Source organism: Alligator sinensis, unplaced genomic scaffold, assembly GCF_000455745.1.
Source record: "Alligator sinensis unplaced genomic scaffold, ASM45574v1 scaffold168_1, whole genome shotgun sequence".
NCBI classification, from domain to species: Eukaryota; Metazoa; Chordata; order Crocodylia; family Alligatoridae; genus Alligator; species Alligator sinensis.
In genome coordinates this window covers 468,387-479,286 of record NW_005842377.1, presented here as the reverse complement: position 1 = coordinate 479,286, position 10,900 = coordinate 468,387, and the positions used below count along the sequence as shown (strand labels likewise).

Genomic DNA, 10,900 nt, shown 5'->3' with positions numbered 1-10,900 from the left:
CAGCAGTCTGCCAAATACTGAGCCTGTAGCTAACAGTTCAGGAAATTCACATTTGACATATGCATCTGAGCTGTCAATTTTCAATGAAAAAGCCAGACAGGTCATGTTTCCAGTGCTAATTTGGATTTGACATCTCATTTAAACTTAAGAAAGGTTGATAGAAAATCTTAGAATGCAAATAATGCTATTACAGCAGGGTTTTGAAAAAGAGATTGTGTTGACTGACTTTGCATGAAGATGTAAATACATGTATAAGTATAAGAAATGTATACAGTATCCAAAGAAAAATATCATATCAGACAGTTTGGTGAAAGTGATCTGATAAGACCAGTCATTCACTGTAGCTACCTCAACCACTCAGCAACTTAAGTGATATTTTATGATTTTTATTTTATTGAATTTCTGTGAGGCATGTGAAATGACTAAGTCTGTACAGACACAGAACAAGAAGGTATTTTTAAACAATTTCTCAGTGGGAGACAGGACATAATGATCTTAAAGTATACCAAAAACAAGTATATTTGAAATGTAGAGGTTTAATTTTTCAGATGGTGGAAAGTGGCATAGCTCCTTCAGAGCTGTCACAGGGTGTGAAGTTTGAGCTTTATCCTGGTGGGCAATAACTTACATAATGGAAGACACAGACAAGCCTAAAGAAGCAATACCAATATCAGCAGACTTACCAATCTGCATTCTGGGTATGATGGCATTCTATAAAGGAAATTACAGACAGGAAGCAGCCAATATCAATGTTACAAAAAATAAAGCCACTTTCAATTATAATACCTTTGCTAATTTCAGTATCATTTCTCTGAATACTCGAATCTGAAACTTTGGAAAATTTTCTGTCTTCAGGTGCATCTACACATGCTGTTAACATGCAGCAATAAACTCTGGTGCGCATTGCACCAGAGTTTATTGCTCCGAGGCGCCCCATTTGAACATGTGCCTGAGACTGCAGCATGTTGAGCTGGGTCAGAGCAGTCCCACTGGCAAGGACCTCTGGGGGTCAGCCTACGAGCTTGGGACTGCTCCTGCCCAGCTCAACATGATGCGAAGGGGCCATCTGGAGCATGAGGGTGCTTCAGTACAGGGCTAGCCAGCACGTAGGTCTGTGCAAAGCGGCTAGTATTCGCTTCGGATTCAGATTGGGCCAACTTGGGGGACAGTGGTTCAATTCTGTGATTTGAATCACTGTCCCAAATTGATTCAGCTGAGTCTGATTCAGAGATTCGGCCAGGCCCGGCCCATCTCCCGCTCCTCTCCCAGACTGGCAATGTCTGCCCTAGCTCCTGGCACTTGTTAAAAAAAAGCCTCGGTGCTCGCTGGGTGGGGGGGCAATCCCTGCTGCCCCCCCACTGTCCCACACTGTGTGAGGGGCTCTGCATGAGCCCCCCAACCTCCCCTTGCTCCCCCAGTCCCACCTGGGCGAGCTCTGGCCCTTTAAGAAAAAAACCCCCTGGATTCACCACTCCTGCCAGCGGGAAGCAATCCCTGCTGCCCCCCATTGCTCTGCACGAGCCCCCAGAACCCTGAGGCTGCTGTAGGAGTGTGAATTTGGGGCTTTTCTTGGCTTTTTTTTTCTTAAAGGGCCAGAGCTGGCTTGGGCGGGGCATCTGGGGGGGGCTGGGGGAATGGTGGGGGGAGTCAGGGGGCTTGTGCAGAAAGTCTCCTCCCCCCTCCCACAGCCCCCCCTTCTCTGCCTCTAGTACTTGCCAGTTTGGAATCAGCTGCAGCTCCGTGCTACAGCCACCGGGGACTGCCTGAATCATCAAAGCAAAGATTTTCCAAAGATTTGGAGAGCTTTGAATTGATTCGGACCTTCAAATTGGTCCCCTGATTTGATTCAAATTTGGAGATTCGGCCACCGAATCAGGCCAAATCTCCTCTGAATCAAATCACCACCCCACCACCCGAAGCTTCACACAGCCCTACCAGCAGGTAACCCCCACACTAAAGCACCCTCATGCCCCAGCCAGCTAGGTCAGCATCTATATGTGTATTACTGTGCATGAAAAAAAGTCTGCAGCAGGATAGTACTTGTATTTACAATTACTACCCTGTTGTGGAGTTTATTAGCTTACTGCGGCCTAATAGGGCTGTACATGTAGATGCCGAGATGTTTATTGTGGAATTAATTACATAAATTTCATAGACAATAGTCATCTCTGAAGTAAATGTCTTGTGTAGATGCACCCTTTGGGTATTAATGTATAATTACATAGTTTGAATGTTTGCAAAAAGTTCATATAGAAAAGCTACAAGCATCTATGAATAAAATTCATTGAAAAAAATCAAGAATATTTATAGTGAAATATGTTTTGTATAATTTGTGCAGTACATTTTTACATTACATTTTAATTTGAAACACAAAAATATAAACATTCAAAATGTCTCAACGTTAGATCTAAAATTACAGGACATTCGTTCTAATAAAATCCCCTAAGTGCCTTTAGGCACTTCTTCCATGGTGCTCTCATTCTCATGGGCACACAGATAATCTGCTGGTATATGTCAGTTTGAAGTCACCAGAACAATGATATTTACCCTACTTGAGATTTTGAACCATAACACTGTATTTACTGGAATAGAAGATGACCCTGAATATAATACAACCTCCAATAGTTAGATTTCATATATGGAAAAATTATACATGTGATAAGATTTTTACAGGTATAGGATCTAACTATTGGAGGTTTGCCTTGGATTTGTTCTCCTCTCACTGCTACAGCAATAAATCAGGGTGGGGGTGGCAGGTAGCCCCCTTGCTGTCTACACCCCTGAACTTCTTCCCCTTGCAGCCCCTTCCCTGCCTCCTTACTGTTAGACCCTGCTCTCCCTGAATACATGGAAGTGAGGGGCAAATTTGTAAACACTGACTTTGAAATAAATATGCCTGTAGTAATTTGTATATAGGCAAGTTACTACAGATACCCTATGGTTATTTATACACATACATTTGTCTGCTCTGACGCACCAGAAATCCAGCGTGTCGGAGATCAGCTCTGCATGTGAGCTGATGCGCCCGGTGCTGCATTGCATACATTTGTATAAGTGGTGAAATGCGTGTCAGCACTAAGAAAATGGCGGCAGTGCACTTCTGAACTAAAACACCTTCAATGTGTTTTAGTTCTAAAGTGCTGCCATCATCTTCTCAGCAATGACGCACATTTTGCCATTTATACAAATGCATGTGCTGCAGCACTGAACGCTTTTAAAAGCACCTGGCACTGCAGTTCAAGCATGTCTACAAATGCCCATAGACTTCATCCAAAAGTGATGTATTTTACCTTTTTTGAAAAAGGTGCAAGTTTTAGCCACAGTAGTCATATGTGACAGGCTGAGAGGGCAACAGAGGAATTCTCGGTGAACTGTTTGGGACCCTGTTTAGTGATGTTTATCAGACACTTAAAGCTGGTGAAGAAACATGGATGATCAGAAATGGGAGTGTATGTGGCTCAAATACTAGTTGCAGCTGCAAATAGATTTTAAAATAAAAGCTCAAATTAATTTCCGAAATGGGAAAAAAAGGTGCAGCTCAGCTGTGGGAGTAAAGAGAAAGTAAAAATGTACTCAATGTAATGGAACACCGTGACTTAAAGAGTTGGAGCTGAAGGGGACTGCAAGCAATGGGCTCTGCCATGTGTCTTATTCAGATGGGATGCCTAACAGATCCTTGGTGTGGTTTCAGCATCTCAGCCTTTTAGCTAAGATCAAGCCTTTTTGGCACAAAACAGAAGGTGTTCGGGCTGACTCTGTCCCTCCAAGTGCCGACCTGATGTTGAAGTACCTCCAGTGCTAATTCCCTGTGGAGAAAATACCTAACTATTTTTTTTCAGGTAAAAAAAAAAAAGGTTCCTATCAGCATTTTTGATACCAGGAGAAGGTATCAGAGCTAGCTCTGGCATCTTTAAGTGCTGACCTGGTATTGCTGTACCTCCAGGCTCGGTACTCATTCCCTCCTGGGGGAGCAACTGTCTTTTTTTTTTTTTTTTTTTTTTTTTTTTTTTAAGGGTCACACTAAACAAATAAAAAAGGATCCCATCAGTATTATGCCTAATATGAGTTATATATTTTATAGTAATGCTCAGTGTTGGCTGCATTTAATCCACTTCATAGTTGGTTTCTATTATGGAGCACTTGCTACTTTTGGCAGCATTTTAATGATAGACAGTGCATTTAATGAGATTTCCTTATATCTGAATATAAGGTGAGAGGCTTTTTCCCCATGCTGATTGGAGGAAAAACCTTGCCTTTTATCCAAGTAAATATGGATGCATGTAAGCCAGGATGTAGGATGTAGCCAGGACCTTCAAGTCTGAAATCATTGAGCAGGCCATGGAATCTGGGGACAAGTGTAGAATCCACTTCCTCCTCACCATTATGAATTCCACCAGTGACCTTTTTAGACTTCATGTGATGCTTTAGAGCAGAGCTTTCCAAACTTTTCATGTTGGTGACACACTTTTTAGACACGCATCATTTCGCGACACAGTAATTCAGTTCCGGGGGAGGGGCCAAGGGAAGCAGACGTGAGTAAGGGAGCTCCGCGGTGCCCTTCCACAAAATTTTCTGCATTTCGTGCGACACACCTACACACTGCCACCGACACACTAATGTGTCGCGGCACACAGTTTGGAAAGCTCTGCTTTAGAGGATATTGTAGAGGGGGATGAAGGAGAATGGTATTTAATTTATTTAAATGAAAACCAATAGCTAAGAACATTAATATCCCAATTTTGTATGGGGTGTACCATTTAAAGATTGTCTTTACCAAGTTCATCTGTCTAATGGTAACTTGCAAAATATGTGATAGCTCCCCATGCAATTAACAGTGTACTACAAATCTTAATAAAACAGACAATTTTGATACATTTAAGTAAGACTATTTTTTTTATATTTTCTTCTAAAATTGGTGATGTCATCTGTAAAAGTACTTAATTTCCTATTTATCTTGAGTCTTACTTGTCTACCCTTGAATGGAAATATGTGTGCTTGTTAATAGTTTACAGGCATGATAATACAAGAAGATTTTCTGAGCAGCTAACTAAGCTTTAAAAGGCTGATCAGGATATCACAATGACTTTATTTTTATGACTATTTAAATATGTGACACAGTGAATATTGCCAGCTTCCAAAACATGAGTCATCTACAAAAAAAAGAGCTAAACAATATATTTTTCTTCATTTCTTTCCCTGTTCTTGATTCCCTAGGGTGCACTTGAATCTCATTTTCATGTATTCGCATAATGATTAAGATAGGAAAAGACTTTATTTTTAACATAGGCTGAGATTCTCACCTAATCACTTTTCCAGGAGCTAAGTCTTAAAGAAAACCCCAAGATTTGAGATGAAATATTGGCAGTACTGCAGAGTTCACAATGATTTCTATTGGAGGAAAATTAGATATTTTGTTTTCTATAAAGAGGAAATAAAGAAGATCTCTTATAAGGTATGAATATTACCACTAAACGAAGAGTATTGTAAAGTATAATCACTGACACAACCTGTGTTCCTTTGGGTATGTTGAAGAACTTCTTCTAGAAGGCCTGGCTTATGAAGTATTGGTGATATACTGCCCCCTCCCCCCCTATTTTCAAAGATAAAATTTATTTTGCTTCCTTTATATAAGGAGATTTGTCTAACTGTTGAGATAAAAAAGCTTTAGGAAATTGACAGATCTCACATTTTTCCTTCCAAACCAATAAAAAAAATGTTAACAGATTCACTTCAATATATGTACAAACCCACCCTCTCCAATTAAAATCAGGTACATAGTAGAAAACCAGTCACTGTAAATAAATTGAGTTGTCTTCCAAATTTCCATCAGATGGCATGAAAACATTCAAAATGATGACCAATTCAGCACAAAAGGGAACCAAAAACTGAAACCATATGAAGTATTTAATTTTCAAAATTATGTACAGTAGTTATGGGTATCACTATAACTGTAGAGCAGTAATTTTCAAACAGGGTTTTGTGGGAGTCTGACCAAGCTTTAGTTAAAGTGCCCCCACCACCATTTGGAAATGTGGGACACTGAATACATGTGATGTTGCAAACACTAATTACATTGGCTCTGAAAGCCACTCTAATTAAAGCGCCCCCTCCCCTACACCTCAGAGCACGTGTATAGATGTCCAGAGATTTCAAATAGGAATCTGTAGTGTCAAAAACATTCTCACCAGTTATTGTCTTTCTGAGTTCTTTATAGTAGAAAAAATTATCTATTATTTCTCTAGAAATGAGTGAGATTGAAATGCTGCCTTGAGTCTAATGAGGGTTTCCTTGAATCTAAAATGTTGAGAACTAGTGCTATAGATGTACTTTAGTCAGGTAAAATCAGTAGGATTTTGACGGGTGCAATTTTGTGTGCCATTAGACAAAAAAGGGTGCCTATTCACCTCGATCATTGACGGATGTCCACATGGCACCAGTCCACCTACGGTTAGTTCTGAAATAGTTAAGGAGCTCCTGGAGGACCTGGATGGGTACAAGTCAGCAGGCCCGGATGATTTCCATCCACAGCTGCTGAAAGAATTGGCCAGTGTCATAGCTGAGCCAGTGGCACAGCTGTTGGAGCACTCGTGGTGCTCCAGCCAGGTACCTGAGGACTGGAGAAGGGCCAATGTGGTGCCCATTTTCAAGAAAGAGAGAAGGGATAAGCCAGGTAACTTTAGATCAGTCAGTCTTACCTCTGTTCCTGGGAAAATGCTAGAGAAAATAATCAAAGAGCACATTTGTGCAGGCCTAGCAGGGGAAACAATACTGAGGGGAAACCAGCACGGGTTTGTCACAAACCAGATGGGTTTGTCCTGCCTGACAAACTTTGTAGCCTTCTATGATCAGGTCACACACTGCCTGGACATGGGAGCCGAGGCTAATGTCATCTTCCTGGACTTTAGGAAGGCCTTCAACACAGTTTTGCACCCTGTCCTCATTGGGAAGTTAGCAGACTGTGGAGTGGACGCCTACACGGTCAGGTGGGTGGCCAACTGGCTTAGGGACCGCACCCAGAGAATGGTGGTGGATGGTTCCTTCTCGGCCTGGAGGGAGGTGGGCAGTGGGGTCCCACAGGGTTCGGTCCTCGGACCGATATTATTTAATATCTGCATCAGCAATTTGGATGAGGGCGTGGAGAGCACCCTCTCCAAGTCTGCTGATGATACCAAGTTATGTGGCAAAGTTAGTACATCGGAGGGCAGGGAGCAGATTCAGGCTGACCTGGACAGGTTGGATCAATGGGCAGAGAGAGAAATAGGATGCAATTTAATAAAGTTAAATGTAAGGTACTCCACCTGGGAGGGAGGAACCCCCAGCACACCTATAGATTGGGGAGTGTCCTTCTCAGCAGCTCGGAGGCAGAGAGGGATCTTGGAGTCATAATTGAGCCAGCAGTGTAACGAGGCCATCAACACGGCCAATCGCACCTTGTTGTGCATTAGCAGGTGCATGACTAATAGATCAAAGGAGGTGATGCTCCCCCTCTATGTGGCACTGGTCAGGCCATGGTTGGAGTACTGTGTCCAGTTTTGGGCGCCACACTTCAAGAGGAACATGGGGAATCTTGAGAGGGTCCAGAGGAGGGCCACTCGCATGATTAGTGGCCTTCGTGATAGACCCTACGGGGGGAGGTTGAGAGAGCTGAATCTCTTCAGCCTTCACAAGAGACAGCTGAGGGGAGATCTTGTGGCTGCCTATACATTTATTAGGGGAGGTCAACGGGGAATATGGGAAGCGCTGTTTACTAAGGTGCCCCAGGGAGTGACGAGGAATAACGGGTGTAAACTAATTGAGAGTGGATTTAGGTTAGATATTAGGAAGAAGATATTTTCACAGTAAGGGTGGCCAGGATCTGGAATGGGCTTCCAAGAGAGGTGGTGCTATCACCTAGCTTGGAGGTCTTCAAGAGGAGGCTAGATAGTCACCTGGCTGGGGTCATCTGACCTGGGTCCTCTTTCCTGCCAGAGGCAGGGGGTCGGACACGATGATCCATTGTGGTCCCTTTCGACTCTACAATCTATGAATCTATTATAGTTCAAAGGAAGAAAATAAAATAATTATTTATTAAAGGGAAAATTAAAAAATTAGATTTTGGATTCAGAAGTCAGCAAGAGCCACCAAAAAAACCTGTTGTTCTTAAAATTACAGTCAATAGCCTATATTTTATTCTCTCTGAAAAATGTTTTCCCTAGTTTCTTTGAAGACATCAGTCAAGTGATATGATCTCTATGCTTCCCTGGCGGGGTAAGCAAGCACAATAACAACGTTTTGTGGTGTTTTCCGCAGCATTAGTAAGATCCTCTTCTTATGAGGTTAGCTCCTGTAATTCAATAGAGTTACTTCTTATTTACCCTGGTACAAGCAAGAGGTGGATAAGACCCATTCTTCTAATGATGCCATTAAGGGTACCTGTAGACATATGGGGACTCGGCTCTGATGCACTGTAATTACAGTACATAAGAGCAGACTTGATTACTTGAGTCTACTGGAGTGTGATAATTAGTGCGCTCCAGCAGCTTCTATATCTCATGTATTCAGCATGCCTGCACTTCAAAATGGTGGTGAGGGCACTTTAACTAAAGCTCATCAAACACGCTTTAGTTAAAGTGCCTCCCCCCCACCATTTTAAGTGTAGGACACTGAATACACGAGATGCTGTAGGCACTTCAATTACAGTGGCTCTCAGAACTGCTCTAATTAAAGCTCCCCCCTATGACCCTCGGAGCATGTGTAAAGATCTTCCCTAACAGCCTACGAAGTCTAGGGGGAGAAGACATAGATTTCTTCTAAGGAGATGGCATAATTCAGGGGTGGCCAATGTGCATCACATATCCCACAGGTGGCAAAGGAAATACCTGTGTATGGCATGTTGCGGATCAGCAAGGGGACAGGCAGCACAGTGGCAAATAGTGCAGGAAACCAAAAGAAAGTACATTGGGCAGGGAACAGATTCAACAGGGAAAGGGGATGACAGTGGCACTCAGAAGGAGCCAGGATAGGTTGTAGCATGCCTGCTAAAAAGGTTGGCCCCCACTGGATAATTGATCACTTTGATATGCATTAAAATTTCCACAGAAGTTAACAGTTCAAGCTCCAATTTAAATTTCTTGGTGTTCTTCATTCCTGTCACATCACTGCTGACTGTAACACAGCTAACACATCACTGCTGGCTGTAATGCACCATCATCCACATATAATAATATGACATGATTCATGTCTAATAATGCTTCTAAAATTATACTGAATGAGATGATTAATATTGGATATTATATAGTTCTATGTATAATATTGTAAGAGAGATAAAACAAAAAATTGTAATAAAATATATTGGTATTACAAAATATATCATTTTATATATCTATAGAAATTGAGTCTCTACATACAGGCAGTCCTCAGACTTACAACACAATTGGTTCCTGAAAACTGCACCTTATGTCGAAACATCGTAACTCGGAACCAATTTTCCCATAGGAACAATGTTACAAATGTGGGATTGGTTCCTTTACCATGCTGGACACAGCTACATCAGGCTAGAAAATTGTGGTGGGAGGGAAGGGGAGAGGGCCGGGGCTGCACTGGGCTGTGCTTCAGGCAGAAGGCACTGGGAGCAGGAACTGTGCCTCCCCACCACTCACCTAGTAGGCGTGGGGCTGGCACGAGACTGCACGGCTGTGCTGCCTCTGGACAAGCATCGAGCAGCGGTGGGAGCCATCCCAATGTCCCAGCACCTCCTGGATGAGCAGCGGCTTTGCCCCAGGTGGACGGGGGGGGGGGGGGGGGGGGGGGGGGGGGGGGGGGGGCGTGTGCCACCCGAAAACTTGCTATAGCTCCCACTCTGCCACCTGCCTCACCCTGATCCGAAGGCAAATGCCTCCCCCATGCCCTGCCACCACTCACTCAGCTGGAGTAAAGCCGCTGCTCGTCCAGGTGTGGGAAGGCTGGAATGGCTCCCGCCACTGCGCGCCACTTGTCTGGAGGCAGTGCAGAGGCTCAGTCTTGCACCAACCCTTCAACAGCTGGGTGAGTGGTGGGTGGGGCATAACACCGACTCCCAGCACCTTCAGCCCAGAGCACAGCCCAGTGCAGCCCTGGCCCTGCCTGCCCCATGCAGATCCAGGGGCACACGCCCCTCCCATGCCCTCCCAGATCAGCAGCAGGCCACCAGACAAGCTGCCACACAAGCAGCTCCAAGACTGGTGGTGCACAGCTGTATGAGCCACCACACCCCCTTCCTGGGCTGTGTTTGCACCAGCCCCAGTCTCTCCCTCACTGTGGGGCTTTGATCTGCCTCCCCACACCCCTTCTTTCCCCACTCCCCCTCACCACAACAGACTTACCAGCTACACGCAGCTTTGTTGACTGTCATAAAGGTAAAACCTGCATGGGAACTAAAAAACAGGGTGTGAATTTACAAATGCCATAAATGCCATTTGTTGTAACTCAAAAAGTCATAAATTTAGGACAGCATGTACTAGTTTCATAGTTGATAGGGTTGGAAGGGACCTGAGCAGATCATCCAGTCCAACCCCCTGCCATGGGCAGGAAGGAATGCTGGGATCAAATGACCCTGGCTAGGTGATTATCTAGCCTCCTTTTGAAGACCCCCAAGGTAGGAGCAAGCACCACTTCCCTTGGAAGTTGATTCCAGATCTTAGCCGCCCTGACTGTGAAGTAGTGCCTCCTGATGTCTAGCCTGAACCTACTGTCAATCAACTTGTGGCCATTATTCCTAGTTATTCTGGGTAGTGCTCAGGGCAACAGGGCCTCTCCCATTCCCTGCTGGTTCCCCCTGGTAAGTTTATAGACAGCCACCAGATCCCCTCTCAGCCTTCTCCTGTGGAGGCTGAGCAGGTTCAGGTCCCGTAGCCTCTCCTCGTAGGGCCTGCCCTGCTGCCCC

General features: G+C 44.1%; 1 protein-coding gene and 1 pseudogene across 1 annotated transcript in view; both read left to right on the top strand.

Moving 5' to 3' along the window:
- The window catches only part of DLGAP1 (DLG associated protein 1), a 719,594-nt gene that overhangs the window by 311,906 nt on the left and 396,788 nt on the right, over positions 1-10,900 (top strand). The window lies entirely within an intron of this gene.
- Positions 3,688-3,959, top strand: LOC112551199 (annotated as a pseudogene).